Source organism: Tenrec ecaudatus, chromosome 8 (assembly GCF_050624435.1).
Source record: "Tenrec ecaudatus isolate mTenEca1 chromosome 8, mTenEca1.hap1, whole genome shotgun sequence".
Lineage (NCBI taxonomy): Eukaryota > Metazoa > Chordata > Mammalia > Afrosoricida > Tenrecidae > Tenrec > Tenrec ecaudatus.
In genome coordinates, this window is record NC_134537.1 from 151,175,449 (window position 1) to 151,191,290 (window position 15,842).

At 45.1% G+C, this 15,842-nt stretch overlaps 1 non-coding gene across 1 annotated transcript; it reads left to right on the top strand.

The window, feature by feature from the left end:
• Window positions 1–4,082: 4,082 nt before the first annotated feature.
• LOC142455874 (small nucleolar RNA SNORA32) lies at window positions 4,083–4,203 on the top strand. Its single transcript, XR_012785986.1, has one exon. It is a non-coding gene; the product is annotated as a small nucleolar RNA SNORA32 (small nucleolar RNA).
• Window positions 4,204–15,842: the final 11,639 nt, after the last annotated feature.

Consider the following 15,842-nt stretch of genomic DNA (forward strand, 5'->3'; position numbering starts at 1 on the left):
ACGGGAAGAGACAGCCTCTTCCTGCCTTGGAGCTGCTGATAGTTCCGAACTGCTGACTTTGTAGTCGATCACTGAACCAGAAACCGCTGTGTCACCAAGGTTCCTCTATCTGCAAATAAACCAACATGTTTGCTTTCCAAAGCCGATGTTCCTCAGGTCCCGCTAGAAGAAATTGTTCACTGTAGTGGGTTGAGGGGGCTTCAAATGAAGCTCCTGGGAAGATGAAAAGATAACGGGATTTTTCCATATGTTTTTTGAAGCCCCTTCGTATTCGGTTTTACATTTCAGATAGACGGCACAGGCAGAGAAAATGGTTAGTCGTGCATTTTAACACACACCTTCACCTTGAGAGGGTTGATGAGATTCGGAAATGCAGCCATCTTACAAAATGGTCAGATTGCACTCCTAGCCCGCAGTGTTTACAGAGGCGAGCTGGTGATAGACGGGGAAGCGCTGGGCTGCTGCTCGCAGGACCAGCGGTCCAGACTCACCACTTACTGGAATAGCGACGAGGCAGTCTATATTCACAGATTCCTAGTCACCGTATGTCGCAATTGACTCCAGGCAGTGGGCCTGGTTTGGGGTTGGGAATCTCCACGGGGACACATGGTGGGTCTTTCTGGTGAGTTCTAACCAAAGACCTCTAGGTTAGCCGCCAAGCATTGCCATCGCTGTGCCACTATCTTCTTTGGTTCCGGAAATGTGACACGCCATCCACATTCCCTCAACCATAATTCGGGATATCTGTACATGTGTGTTTGCCTTTGCTACAAGTAGATCCGAGAATGTAGGGAGCATCCGGGGCGGGGATGGGGAGCAAAGGTAAAATTTAGATGTAACCATACTCCATGACGGCATGGATTGCATCGTAGTCTAGGCAGACAGACACGAAGGGCAATTGGCTTAACTTGGCTCATAAAAACCATGTTCTACATTCTATTTTGGGAAGTTCTGAGTGGGGTCTGAAAAGCTCATGAGCACCCGTCTAATGTATTTTTGGTAACTTTTGGTGTCTCACCATCCAAAGGCAAAGAAGAGTGATCCAAATGGAAAGGCATTGAAACAGCCCAGTGGACTCATGGGTCACACAAACAGCTGTCTCCACACCCCCGAGACCAGAAAAACAAGGTATCTGACTACCACCCACACCTGCTCTGCACAGGATCACATTACAAGATCCTGCGAGAGAGCGCACAATCTTAAATCAGGCTTCCTATTGGGTGAGCAGTGCATTGGTGAAATTCCCCTCGACACTGTAGCCGTTGACACTCAAGATTTGGAAATGAACTCACCTTCAACCATTTGAGCAGCATTTCCCCAGGGACAGGGTCCAGAGGGTTACTAAGGAAGGAGAAAGGGAGGGGTGGGGTATGCAATGGATGAGCTGGAACGAAATGTGTATGGATTATTGAAAACTCGTGATCTGTATCTTTGATGATTTGATCTTGTAATTTAACAGCTGTCATCTTGAGCTGTGTGAAATAGATTCCCAAGCATGGCCGTTCTACAGGACAGGGGAGCCGCTCCCGTAGGTGCAGTGGTCAAGTATTGGTCTGTTAACCAAAAGGTCTGCTTTGAACCTTGATGCACAATAAGAGGTACGACTGCAATAGTTATTGAATGATTTTCAGCAAAATTTTACTTGCATGTAGTATTAATGGTATGGGTCTACAATTTTAGCATTCTGTTGTCACCTTTGGAATGGGTACAGATAAAGATCCTTTGCAGTCAGTTGGCCAACATTGGCCAGCAATGACCTCCACATTTCCTGGCTTAGACTATTGCTTCCCGTGCTTCCTCAGCTTCCGGAAACATTTCAAGCCTTCCATTCCCGGGGCCCTGACTTTGGCTAACGTCTTCCTTCAGCACCGTTGGTTCTTGCTCATAGGCTGCTTCCTGAAACAGGTGGATGTTGACCAGTTCCTTTTGGCACCGTGACCTGTGTGTTCTTTCCGTCGTCTTTTGATGCTTCCTGCATCATCCATTATTTTACCCAGAGACTCTTTCAAGATTGCAATTCAAGACTGGAATTTTTCTTGGTTTTTTGTTTTGTTTTCCAGTTGAAGAGATGCTGAGTACGTTCTTGGTTTTTTGTTTTGTTTTCCAGTTGAAGAGATGCTGAGTACGTTCTTCCCTTTGGTTTCCTAGCTCCAGGTCTTTGCACATTTCATGATACATTTAACTTGTCTCTTACTGAGAAGGCTGCCCTTGGAAGTTTTCAATTCAGCTCTTTGACTTCATCATTTCTTCCATTTGCCTTGGCAAGCTTAGGAGGAAGTGTCAGAGTCTTCTGACATCCACTTTGGTCTTTTCTTCTTTCCTGTATGTTCTTTTTGTCTTCCCACAGCTCTGCAGGCCTTCTTTCATGTGTGTTCAGTGTGTCAAATCTGTCTTTGAGATGTTCTTGAAATTCAGGTGGGTAGACTTGCAAGGTCATATTTTGGCTCTCCTGAACTTGTTTTAATTTTCGTCAGCTTCAACCTGAACCAACACATGAACAATTGGTTGGTTTCACAGTCGACCCCTCATCTGGTTATTGCTGCTGATTGTGAGCTTCCCCATGGTCACTTCCCAGAGATGCAGTAAACATGGTTTCTATGGGTTCCATCTGTAGAGGCCCATGTGTAATAGTCGCCTTTTGTATTTTTGAGAAAATTAATCAGTGATAAAGAAGTCGTTGGTCTTGAAAAATTCTCTCATGCCATTTCCAGCTTCTTTTCTCTCCCCAACATCATATTTTCTAACCACTATTCCTTTTGGTTACCAACTTTTACATTCCAATTGCCAAAAGTTATGGATGCATCTTGATTGCATGTTTGATCAATTTTAGACTGAAGGCGTTGTAAGGTTCTTCAATTTCTGCATTTCTAGTTTTAGTGGTTGGTACCTACGTTTGAATAATAGTTGTATTGACTGTATTTCTTTTTATGGGCATAGATGTTATCCTGTCACAGACAGCATTGTATTTCAGTACAGATCTTGAAATGCCATTTTTGACAATGATGAGGACACCATTCCTTTTGATTGTATCATTCCTATATGGCTTTCTGATTCACAATGGCCCCTACCAAGTCCATTTCAGCTCACTAACACCTGGATTGTCAACCTTGACACGTTCCGTTTTATTTTCACAACTTCTGGTTTTCCGAGATTCTTCCTTTGTATATTCCAAGTTCTGATTGTTAATTGATGTTTGCAGCTATTCCTTCTTATTTTGAATTGTGCCCCATCAGTAACTCCAAGTCACGCAGGTTTCCTCCTGCAGGCTCACCTCCAGCCATGTCCTTATGGTAGACTCGACTTTGAGAAGGCAGCTCTTCCCCGGCCATTTTTTAAATGCCTTCCGACCTGAGCAGCTCCTCTTCTGGTACTGTCTGTGACAATGGTCTGCTTCTAGTCCTGAGGTTTCCCACATCTGACAGCATTACAGTAACACACAAGTCACCACCATAGGACAAACTGCCACACTAAGTGGATGGGGCAGCAGAAAAAGGAAGAATCTTGGTGACACAGATGGACACAATAGCCGCACCAATGGACGTAAACTTACCAACAGTTAGGAGGATGGCACGGGACCAGGCAATATATTGTTTTGCCATGTAGATGGTCACTATGAGTCAGACTGACTTGATGGCGCCTAACATTAACAACAAAAGCTATCCCGAGGCTTTTCTATATGGCAGCACTAGGTAAATTTGTATAAGGTAAATTTTGTAAATTGATCATTCGTTCCTATGACTACTTAGCAAAGTAAGACATCCCCCGAAAGTTTCCTCGAAAGTAAGACATCCCCCGAAAAGAAGACCTACTTACAGTTTTGTCTCTCGCTGAAATATAAGGCACCCCCGAAAATAAGACCTCCCCCAAAATAAGGCCCCTCGAAGCTACCGGACTCTGGACCGTAGTGGTAGGCGCTGCTCACTGTTGGCTGCAGTGCAGCTGGAGCAGACAGTAAGTGTGAGGTCTCAATAAAACAATAAACAATAAATGTGTACCATATTCTTCATGGAAAAATAAGACATCCCCTGAAAATAAGACCTAGCGCATCTTTGGGAGCAAAAATTAATATAAGACACAGTCTTTGGTCATTACCAAGGCTTTTAGAATGTGGTTTCTGATTTGCTGTGGACATGACCATAGACAATTTCCCAGGAGGTTTTTGTCTTTGCTACCTTGCTAGCATATAACCGATTGGGGACATTGCTGAGATTAAAAAAAAAAAAAAGACAGTCTTATTTTCGGGGAAACGGGGTAGACTCAATGAACTAGTTTTAGGAGAATAAATTTTTGGTACATTGATTGGCTTCCTCTACCCACCACGCTTTAGCCCTTAGGCCTTGTATCCTTTAATACTCATACGACATTTCATCTGTCTTTATGAGCAAGTAAATCAAAGACAAGGACATGTTACCCTTAGTAAGTGACTCAGTCGTGTTCCTTGGAAGCAAAGGATGGGTCACCTTCTGCATTCCATTTGATGCCAGAACCCGACGTGTTAGAAACAAGACCAATCGGGGACTAGAATGAAGAACGTTGTACCTCTGTTTATTTTGAGGTTGCATTACTGATTTCAGGAGTGAGAAAAGAATGTAGAAGCCAGGTGAATGCTGCCCGCTAATGTGGAATCAATCCCAGGTACTTGAGGCTGGCAGGCTGAGGATAGTGGAACGGCCACTAGATCTGAAAGAAGAATATTGAAATTCTATTCCCTGCTTCACCAAACCCTTCCTATATGACTCGGGGACATGTAATAAGCCTTGGTTTCTGCATCTGTAAAACCAGGAAAATCTGCACCTCTAATGTCTGTGCTTCCTGGAGTAGTTCTGAGGACCAGCTGAGGTCACGGACCTGAAAGGGCTGGCAGACGTCCTGCACTGTGCAAATATTAACAGGAGGGTTTGTGAGCAAGAGAAGGCTGAAGAGGGAAACGACCCGGAAAGCACAAAAAGAGTCACTGTTCGTGGCCGGGGAGAAGGGAGCTTTGTCCCTGGCATCAGTCCGCGAGGTAGCCTGGATATGGACCAGGCACCAGAGAACCTGATGGATCTCGCTGGCCCTTTCCCCTGTTTGGATGTGGTCAGGAACGCCAACTGAAGATGAGAGGCTGACCAGTGCCGCCTTGTCCCGATGCTCTGTGGTCACATTTTCTTTCAACGGTTAATTATTTTCAAATAAAAACAACAAAGCAGCTACACGTTTGGTGACCATTCGAGGTGTCCTTTATTCCTTTGTGTGGACCCACATTTCCATCCCAAGAGGCTTTCTTTAACAACTTTTACAGTGCAGGTTGATTGGTGATAAATTCTTGTGGCTTTTCTAGCTCTGAAAATGTCTTCTTGTTTCTGTTTTCACTTTCCCCCCTTTTATAAGAGACTAACGAGCCTTAATCAGGTGAAAGACAAAACAAAGACTCAGTGCCCTGGATGAGGGAAACAGCCAGCATCCCACAGGTCAACTGAACCCTGTTCCAGGTGGAACTGGGAACAAGGAAGTGGTGGGGAAAGGGTCCTGATTGCAGTATGCACACAATGGCAGCCTCTGAACATTCACAGGATGCATCTGGAACTTTGGTTGGCGGTCTGTTTTTTTATTTTGAAATATATTTTCCCTGGACATAGAATTTTTTCAGCTTGAGATATGCGAAGCCTACTCTTCTTTTTTTAGTTTTCTGACTCTAGTACTTGATTAGACTGTAGTACTTGACTTTTCATTTGGATTATGGAATTAAAGTAGGCCAGCAAAAAAGTGAAAAACTGTCGAGGAAACAGATGGCTACAGTGGCTGCAACAGGGGGCCTCAGTAGAGCAATTGTGGAAGTAGTGCAGCCCCAGGCAGTGTTACCCACGGGGTCGCTGTGAGTCGGGAGTGACTCAGGGCTTCCCAACAACATATGAGCGTGCATAACATACGCGTGGGGAGCAATTTTCAACACTCATATGTCATGCGATTTCATTTTTCTAAAAAGATTATGTAAGCAGAGGGACTGGAAAAGAGAAGACCACAGAATCATCTTTGGGTAGTAATGGTATTGTTCAAAAGCCCAAACCCACTTCCATCCAGTGGGTTTCAACCCGTAGTGGCCCTGCGTAGAATTGCTGAGGCTGACAGTCTGGTGGAGTAGACAGCCTCATCTTTCTCTCGGGGAAAGGCCGCTGGGTTTGAACCATCAACTTTTCAACCAGTACAACACTTGCTCGCCCTTGCCAATGGGGCTCCTTAAAAGCAGACCTTGGCTCCACTGGGGCAATGTTGTTGGTGGCCTTTATTTTCTAGTTTTTGCTTATCTGTAGATTTCTAATCCTCTACACTAAACATATATTGCTTTAACAATAGGGGGGACATGGTATCTTCTTAAAAATAAAACATAACTGTCAGAAAAGCCTTATAAATAAGGAAAGGCAGCGGCAAAAGGCATGGCTGCGTGGAGTAGAATCAGGATACAAGGAGGGGCTAGGAGTCGGGCAGCTCCCTAGAGTGGAGCTGTCGGCTCTCAGAAGGTGTCTTTGTATGTTCTGAACTGAGCCTTGAGCAGTGTGGGCGAAGAGGTTCCTTATCAGCATCAGGGGGCGGCAAGTGGGGAGAAGTGGGCCCCAACGGACTCCTGGAAAGGTCTGGGGCTGGAAAGAAAGAGGGGAACAGTGGTCGTTCTCTGGCCCAGCGTGTCTCATGACGACAGATTGAGTCCCCCAGGAAGGCCAGTGCTGCCACAAGGACGAGGCCTGCCTGTAGCTTTCTTTGCTGGCCGGCCGTTTTCGGGCACCTTTCCCCTGCAGATCCCTCCCACTGGGCCTGTTTCCAGAGTTTCCCAGGTCTTTCCTGGGAACGGTTCCGTTTCAGCCCCAGGACCGTAGAGCGTGGGCACAGTGGGCCTCTCCCTGTCCGCTCCCTTTGCATCATTTCTGAGCGCACTGGACCCAAATGGGATATGAACGGCCTTTTATTGGAAAGTTAAGTTACTAGAGTGACTTAGGTGTCTCTGTCATAAATCAGGCAGTCCGCCCTGTGGAGGAAATATGTCTTGGGATTCAATTTACACCACAGCCTGGCATGTGTCCTGGAGCCTTCGGGAGCCGGGCAACAGTCTGCAGCAGTGTGAAACCTGAAAGCAAACAAGGGCATGCGTCCTGGGAGGGAGAGCTTGTTGGGAGACACTTTCCGTCCAACTTCCCTTTCTGTTTGAACTGGTAAGAACGCGGCTTCTCTCTTCACAGGACCTCTGAGCAATAAGAACAAAGAATCACCCCCAGGGGCTAACTAGCTGTGTAGCTGTAAACAGAGTGTTTATGGTTAGAACATCTAAAGCAAGGGGCCTCTTTTTATATCGATTACAAGGATCTACATATAACCTTCTCCCTGGGGGATGGACAACAGAAAAGTGGGTGAGGGGAGACGTTGGACAGTGTAAGATATGACAAAATAATTTATAAATTATCAAGGGTTCATGAGGGAGGGGAGAGCGGGGAGGGTGGGGAAAAATGAGGTGATACCAAGGGCTCAAGTAGAAAGCAAATGTTTTGAGAATGATGATGGCAACAAATGTGCTTGACATAATAGATGGATGCATGGATTGTGATGAGTTGTATGAGCCCCAATAAGATGATAAACAAAAAGGCTGTAAGATTCCCCCAATAAAATTATTTATTCACTCATTTATTTATTTATTTGGACACAATCCAGATATGCAATTGAACAATTCAGGCATGTCAAGCAGGGTTGTACAATCACTACCACAATCAGCTTCAGAAAATTTCCGTCCTTCTTGAATTCCTTGTCATTAGCATGCATCCCACCCCACCCCCCTCACAACCTGTCCTGCTGTAAGGAATCCTTGATCCTGTTGGGGGCCTCTGAAAGAGAGGCTGGTCTGAATTCACAGAGACCAGCCTTCCGCAAAGGTTCTTACGGAATTTTCCAAGACAGGTGACCTCAGGGGATACCTAGTCCATGAGCACCCGGAAAGATGAATAGGTCAATGGTGCTGGGTTGGATTATGGAAAAGATTATATTTCCCATCCCCCGACATCAGGCTCAGCCCTGTGACTTGCTTCGGCCTGTAGCGTGTTAGTAGAACTGATACACACGCTTGTTTTTGCTGAACCGTTTAAGCTATTGGACTTACTCTATTACTTTCTCTTGTCAGAAGATCCGCCTGTGCCGTAATAGAACTTATTAAGTGTGCTCCTCAAGCTTGGGTCCCAGGACACAGATGTGGAGAACTACGACAGATGTAGAACACAATGACAAAGAAGTCTTTGTTGTTATAAGATCCTGGGATTCTGGGGATATTGGTTACCATAGCACCACGTAGGCAGGCCTGACTAGTAAAGAAATAGTCCGTGGGAGGTGTAAAAACAGTAGAGCAGAGTGTAGTGAATCTCTAAACAATCAACCACTATCCTTTATTCACGAGCCTAACCGAATCATTTTAATTTTACATATGCGTACGAGCAAATGTGTAGGAACAGACTTCACATGTTAGGCTGCTCTTCTGAATGTCCTCCCTAGAACGAGCGGGATGGCAGGGCAGGACCCCATGTCTCTGCCACAGCAGGTCAGAGGGAAGGAAGCCAACCAAGCCGTGGGGCCAGTACCCAGCCCAGAGTTGGCGGTTGTTGGTCAGTGAAGTGAAATGAAGCCTAGCCGTTTTCTCAGCATCATCTGACTAGTGGGAAAGCAGTGGGGGGTTATTTATTTCCCTACAAACACTCTATGGAGCCTATTTATTAGTCCTCCAAGGCCTGGTGCAAGATGAGACTTGTTCTATGACCTCACGACTGAAGTCTCGGTGCCCATGTGGCTGTCGTTGGTGCCAAGTGTCCTGTGTACACAGAGGGACACACTGCAGTCCTTCGCTAACCTCATAATCCTTATGTTGGAGCTCATTGTGGCAGCCACTGTGGCGGTCTGTTTCCTGGTTTACCAATCCTCTGCGTCACACGCATGATGTCCTTCTTCAGGGACTGGTCCCTCCTGATGACATGTCCAAAGGATGTGAGAAGAAGCCTCCTCCTCCTCTCTTCTAAAGAGCCTTTGGACTTTACTTCATCCAACACAAATGCCTTGGTTCTCTGGACACCCACAGCACTTCCTGGTGATATTCTTGACCAGCACCGTCATCCACATGCATCAATTCTTCGGCAGTCTTTCTTTTTGATTGTCCAGCTTTCAATAAAGTGGTGATTTTATTGAGGTGATTAAACCTTCTAAGACTTGGAGCGGGCACAACATGGTCTCCAAAGGGTCCCCTTTGCGCTTGAGCACTCTACGTAGGTCTTGATCAGCAGGTCTGTCCGGCACAATGCAATGTTTGGTGTCCGCTGCTTCCATGAGTCTGCACATGGAAAGGTAGGATTTCCGGGAGTTCAGCAGTGAATCACGAAGACACCATTGCTGCCCACCTAGAGCTTACAAGCTAGTGGGGTTAGATAGAAATCAGTGCATTTGAAAACATGAACTAATTTTAATAATCAGGTAGGCCTTGGGAAAGATACAAACGGGATGGTGTAATAGATTGGAAGACAGGATGGCAGAAAATAACCTATTTAAAATTGAGTTTTTAAATTGTCAGCGGAGAAACGCTGCCGAGTGAATCATGAAAATCTGGTTTCAGACTAAAGGAGCGGGGTTTTCCAACAGACACGTGAGCATACATCACAGGTGGTCAGTGTAAATATTCTTGTGAAACTATCATTCCTGTCGTCTTGATTCATTTATTTATTGACTGGGCCATAGGTAAAATGCATTTGCCACAGTGGGTAGTAATAGAAATAAACTGGAAAAAAAAAACACCCTAATTTAATATATGATCCCAGGGGAGGTTGCTGTGAAGAAGATGTTATATCAATTAGCCATGAATCTATATTGACTTGCCATTTTGTTGCTATTGATTAGTAAAATTTAATGAAAATGTTCGAACCTCTAAAATGTAATAATGAAACAATAACATTGAAAATCAGTCTTTTATTGTGGGAAGCAAAATTGCTATGAATTGCTTTTTCAAATAACAATTCTATTGTTTTGAATGGAAAACCATTTTATGTTTTAAATATTAATATGGGTAGTCTTTAACAGACCTCTTTAACATTTTCTGGAAGTAATAAAAATGTGCTCCCTATGTGTTTTTTTTTAATCCTCTTATTTCCCAAAGCTTCCATCATTGTCTTCAACCCGTCTATCTAGGACCAACCAATCTGTTTGCTGCCATGGAGTTCATTCCGACTCACACCACCCGCTGGGTTCTGACTCACAGAGACCCTCTAGAGCAGCGGTTCTCAACCTGTGGATCATGGCCCCTTTTGGGGTTGAACGACCCTTTCACGGGGTTCGCCCAATTCATAACAGTAGCAAAATTACAGTTTTGAAGTAGCAGCGAAAATAATTTTATGGTTGGGTGTGGGGGGTCACCACAACATGAGAAGTTAAAGGGTCGCCGCATTAGGAAGGTTGAAACCACTGCTCTAGAGAGTAGAATTTCTCTCTAGGCTCCCCAAGGCTGTAAACCGTGTAAAAATATATAGTTTTCCCTGAGAGGAACTGGGGAATTTGAACTGGTGACCTTGCAGTTAGTAGCCAATTTAACCCATGAAACCACCAGGACTCCTTATATATGTAGGAAAGTATTATTACAAAGTGGGACAGAAGGGAACAACAAGAGACCTAAAACTGATGGTGAGGAGGGTGTAGAACGCCTGGTGGAGTTTGATCAAGTGCAATGTAGCCGAGAGCAATCACCGAGAGCCAAATGAAGGTCAAACATGATAATGGGACAAGAGTAAAGTAAAATGAAATGGAAGAAAGAACTAGGAGGGAAAAGACATTTAGAGAGGTATAAATATAGGCATGTATATATGTAAATAAATTAATATATAATTATAGGGATGTAGGTCTATGTACATATACTAATATGTACATATGTTAATTATCAAGGTAACCGATGGACGTTGGGCCTCTACTCAAGTCCTCCCTCAATGCAAGAACACTTTGTTCTAATAACCTGCCATTCTGTGATGCCCACCGACCCAACATATTTGCTGGAGTCAAAATGGGTGCATAAGCAAATGTGAAGAAAGTTGATGGTGCCCAGCTATTAGAAGATATCATGTCTGGGGTCTTAAAGTCTTGAAGTTAAACAAACAGCCATCTAGCAGGTAAGCAACAAAGCCCACATGGAGGAACACCAGCCTGTGTGATCGTGAGGTATTGACAGGATCAGGTGTCAGGCATCAGAACCTCAAATGAAACAATCATATCGATGTGTACATGGGGGTGGGGGGATGCGGAGTGGAGACCCAAAGCCCTTCTATAGACAATTGGACATTCCCTCACAGAAGGGCCCTAAAGACAGGACTAGCCAACCAGGGTGCAATATTGCGCTGATGAAACACACAACTTTCCTCTAGTTCCTTAATGCTTCTACAGCTCGGTAAGCTCTGCTTTACAAATCCGGCTAGACCACAGCATGTGCACTGGTACAGATAAGAGCTCTTGACATGCAGAATCCAGGACAGATAAACCCCTCAGGAACAATAATGGGAGTAGCGATACCATGAGGATAGGGGGAAAGTGGGGAGAGAAATGGGAAACCGTCCTCAATGATTGATGTATAATCCACCCCCCAGGGGGACAAACAACAGAACCGTGGGCAAAGGGAGACAGTGTGCAGTGTAAGATATGAAAACAATAATAATTTATAATTTATGAGGGCAGGAGGGTGAGGGAGGGAGGGAAAAAAAAGAGCTGATATCAAGGGCTCAAGTGGAAAGAAAATGTTTTGAAAATAATGATGGCAACATATGCACATATGATACAACTGATGTATGGAATTTTATAAGAGCCATAGCAGCCCCAATAAAGTGATTTAAATTAAAAATATTGGCAGACAATAGAATGCTGAGATGAAATTTAGTTCCCATGCTTACTTCTTATTCACAAAGATCTAATCTAATCTAATTCACAAAGATCTAGAATCCATGTTAACGCCTTCATCAATTAAAAAATGAAGGTGGTAATGCATTTTACAAACAATTTAACTCATTTATCTTCCATATTTACTTGGATTTTACATGGAGGATTTCAGTTATGACACCACCACCAACAGCAACAAACGTCCAGCAAGTAAAGATTTCTATGCTTCCACTTGGGACTTGAGAATTTTTTAAAACCAAATTTCTTTGCTCTCTAAGTACTTGGTGTCTTCTTTTCTTTATGAGGCCAGAGACACTCTGGACATTTTCTTTTGGACATTTCCTTGAATTCATCTACAGTATGTAAGATCTTCAGGTATCAGGCATCAAAGATCCAGAACAAAAATCATACCAGTGTGAATTGGGGTGGGGGTAGAACGCAGAATGGAGACTCAAAGCCCATCTGTAGACAAATGGACACACCCTCACCGAAGGATCACAAGGAAGAGACGAGCCAGTCAGGGCGCAGTGTAGCACTGATGAAACATGCAACTCCTCTAGTTCTTTAATGTTTCCTGCCCCCCCCCCACACTATCATGACCTCAATTCTACCTAACAAATCTGACTAGACCAGAACATGTACACTGCTACAGGTAAGAGTCCGCAACACAGGGAGTCCACAACAGATAAACCCTCAGGACCCACAATGAGATAGCAGGAGGGTAAGGGGGATGAACAACAGCACAGTGGGTGAAGGGAGACAGCAGATGATATAAGATATGAAAATAATAATTTATAATTTAGCAAGGGTTCCTGAGGGAGGGAGGGAGGGAGCTAATGTGGAGCTGATAGCAAGGGCTCAAGTAGGAAGAAAATGTTTGGAGAGTGATGGCAACATCCGTACAAATGTGTTTGGGCGACACAATGGATGGACTGCTTTTACAGAGCCCCCAATAAAAATATTGAATGTAAAAGAAAAAAAAGAATGTAACATCTATTCACCTTGGTTGGGGGTGGGGGGGTCCCTTCTGGTCCCTTTGCCTCCTGCTCTGAAGTTGTTGACATGTTTAGTAAAGTACCCAACTGAATCCACTTGCACTTCCAAGGACCCAATGACATTGCTGTGCAGAGCCCCGAGGGACCCTGGGCTCCTGTAGTTCACTCGGGGACAGTGGGTCCCCGAGACCCACTGGCATGGATGAGGAAACTTCCTGCAGGACCCTCAGGCTCTTTGCTCTTCCAAATGGCATCGTTCTCAATTGACCACCCTGCTCGATTGCACCAATTACAACTCTTCGTTGCACCTATAGGTCTATCGATTAAGTGTTGAAATGGTCAAGTAGGACAAGGAACCAAACAGGATTAGCAGACACCCCTGCCCCCCATTATGAGTATCATTGCGTTAAGAAGCTACTCCCACTGATAATGAGTCAGGAGCCCTGTGTTGCAGTGGTTACTGAGAAGTCAGCAGTTCAAACCTCCTAGCCATTCCTCAGTAGAAAGAGAAAGCTCTCTACGCCCATTAGAGCAGTGGTTCTCAACCTGTGGGTCGTGACCCAAAGTGAGGTTGAGGGTGTTGAATGACCCTTTCACAGGGGTCCCTCGATTCATAACAGTAGCAAAATGACAGTGATGAACATGATTTTGTTTGGGGGGGTCACCACACATGAGGAACCGTATGAAAGGGTTGCTGCGTGAGGAAGGTTGAGAGCCCCTGCATTAGAGTACCAGTCTTGGAAACCCCCCAGGGCTATAGGGTCACTCTGAGTCAGAATCGACTTGATGGCAGTAAGCTTTGAGTTTACTGATAATGATGCAGGCTTACTGGGAGGAGAAGCAGTTGAAGAGCCACCCCGGTAGTGAAGGCGATGAGAATTTTTAAGAGTGACCCTTTCAGAGGTACCTGCATTTTACAGGGTTTTCTGGGAAATTCATGAACTTCTAAAGAACTCAAGGAACAAGAGAATCTTGGCTACCCTTTCAGGACTCCAGGATCAAGCCAATCAAAGACCTCAGGGCACGATCTCTCTTTCGGCAGGGACAGGCTCGTGCAGGAGAGGGAGAGTCTAGCTCTTTCATATTTTCTTCCCCAGACCCCACTGCACTAGGATAGATGCAATCACCATATCTGGTCGAACGTATCTACCTCTTCACTGGGTTCCCTAGACTCCCGTTAGACTCCAACAATTCTCCCAATGACACTCAGAGTAAACTGGCCAGGACACTTGCCAGGCTTGGCAGGTTCAAAACTCCCTACCAAGTGTAGACAAGGTCCAGATTCCTTCACTAGCATTCGAGGTGCCCATAGCCAGGTTCTACCTTGCCTCCTTCAACTCCATGATGCACAGCCACTTCATTTTCTAGCCGCCTCAGACCGCTCATCTTTTATGGACTTGACTCTATAGTTTGCAAAGTTGCTTTATTCATCCCCTCCTTCATTCTTCTATTCCGAGGCACTCAAATGTATATAAGAAAGCGGTTTATATACAAGAGCAATTAAATATTGAGACTACGTCCTACCCCAGTCCAGATCAAGTCCATAAGTCCAATATTAGCCCATATGTCTGATACCAATCAATAAGTCCTCTTCAGACTCACAAAGTACACGCAATGATGCTGAATGCAGGAGGATCACAGGCCAGTGGGTTGGAAGTCTTGTGGATGCAATAGCATTGTAAGCATCTCAGCGCTGGCAGGGGTCTCTGTGTGGCTTCTTCGGCTGCAGAGATCTGGTTGCATCAGGGTAAGTCCATGTGGCTCTCCAGTTTTCCAGGGCGTAGTGCCATGTGTCTTGTCAGTAGATCCATCTCCCAGGGAGTGAGCAGAGAGAAATGTCTTCCACCTCCAAGGAGGAAATCCAGGAGTTCCCAGAATTCTCAGGAGAAGGCCAAGCCTACACAGAGGTCTCATTGGCTATAGCCCGATTGACAGATTAGACTTCACCTCTTCACTCTTAATCCTCTCAAGTTCCAAATTGACACCAGAGTATGTAACTACCACAGAGACCTAAACTTTTATGGATTGTAGATCATGGCAAACTGTATGAAGGTGAAGATGTGGTGAAAAGACATAAACTATTAACAAGAAAATGAATCTAATAAGAATAATTCTAGAGAGAATGAAACGCTAAGAAAACAATACAGCAGGTTGTAGAAAGTTACATTGGAGCTGAGTGTTGGATGATACAACGCAGGCAGTGGGGTGGTGATTGAAGTAAGAGTTTTCCAAGCAGAGGGAAGAGTGGGTGCAAAGACCAGACGGTGGGAGCGAGCCTGGAATTGTCCTCCAGAAGAGGGGAAAGGCTAGTGTGGTCGTGGTCAGTGTGGTGAGCAGGGGTGCAGTTTCAGTTTGCATTCACAGAAACAGGGAACGCTAGATCCGATCCTGTTGGACTGGTGAGGACGTGAAAGCAGTTTGGATTTTCCTGGAAGTGAAACCACAACTTCCCTTTCTGAGTGGCGTGATGGAAGCTGAGATGTGATTAAGATTACTGTGGGCAGCATGGGCCGTCAGGGCCAAGACGGGCAGCAGGGTGGACAGACAGAATCTGTCGGGACTCATGTTCCTCATCTTGTACGACCCAGCTCAAAAGTCACCTGCCTCATCAGACAGAGATGGGGTGTCTTTCCTGGACTTCTCATGTTCCCTTACGCAGGTACAGCACCCCCACCCTAGCAATGTCTGTGTATTTCTCTCTCCATAGACGGGGAATTCTCTCAGGGGCCCTGGGCAGCTCCACTCCGGTGCTGTTCTGTGTCCTTGCGGATGGGAAATGAGCTATAGGGGAGCCTCTTGAACTATGTGGGTACAAACTGTCCTTCCAGCTAATGGGGGCTCTCTGCAGGTAGGTAGGTAGGTTCGGCTTTCTATTCCTGGTAATATTAATGGATGCTTGAAACTGGGATGAAAGCGTTTCTATTCATGCTGCTAGATTCTCTT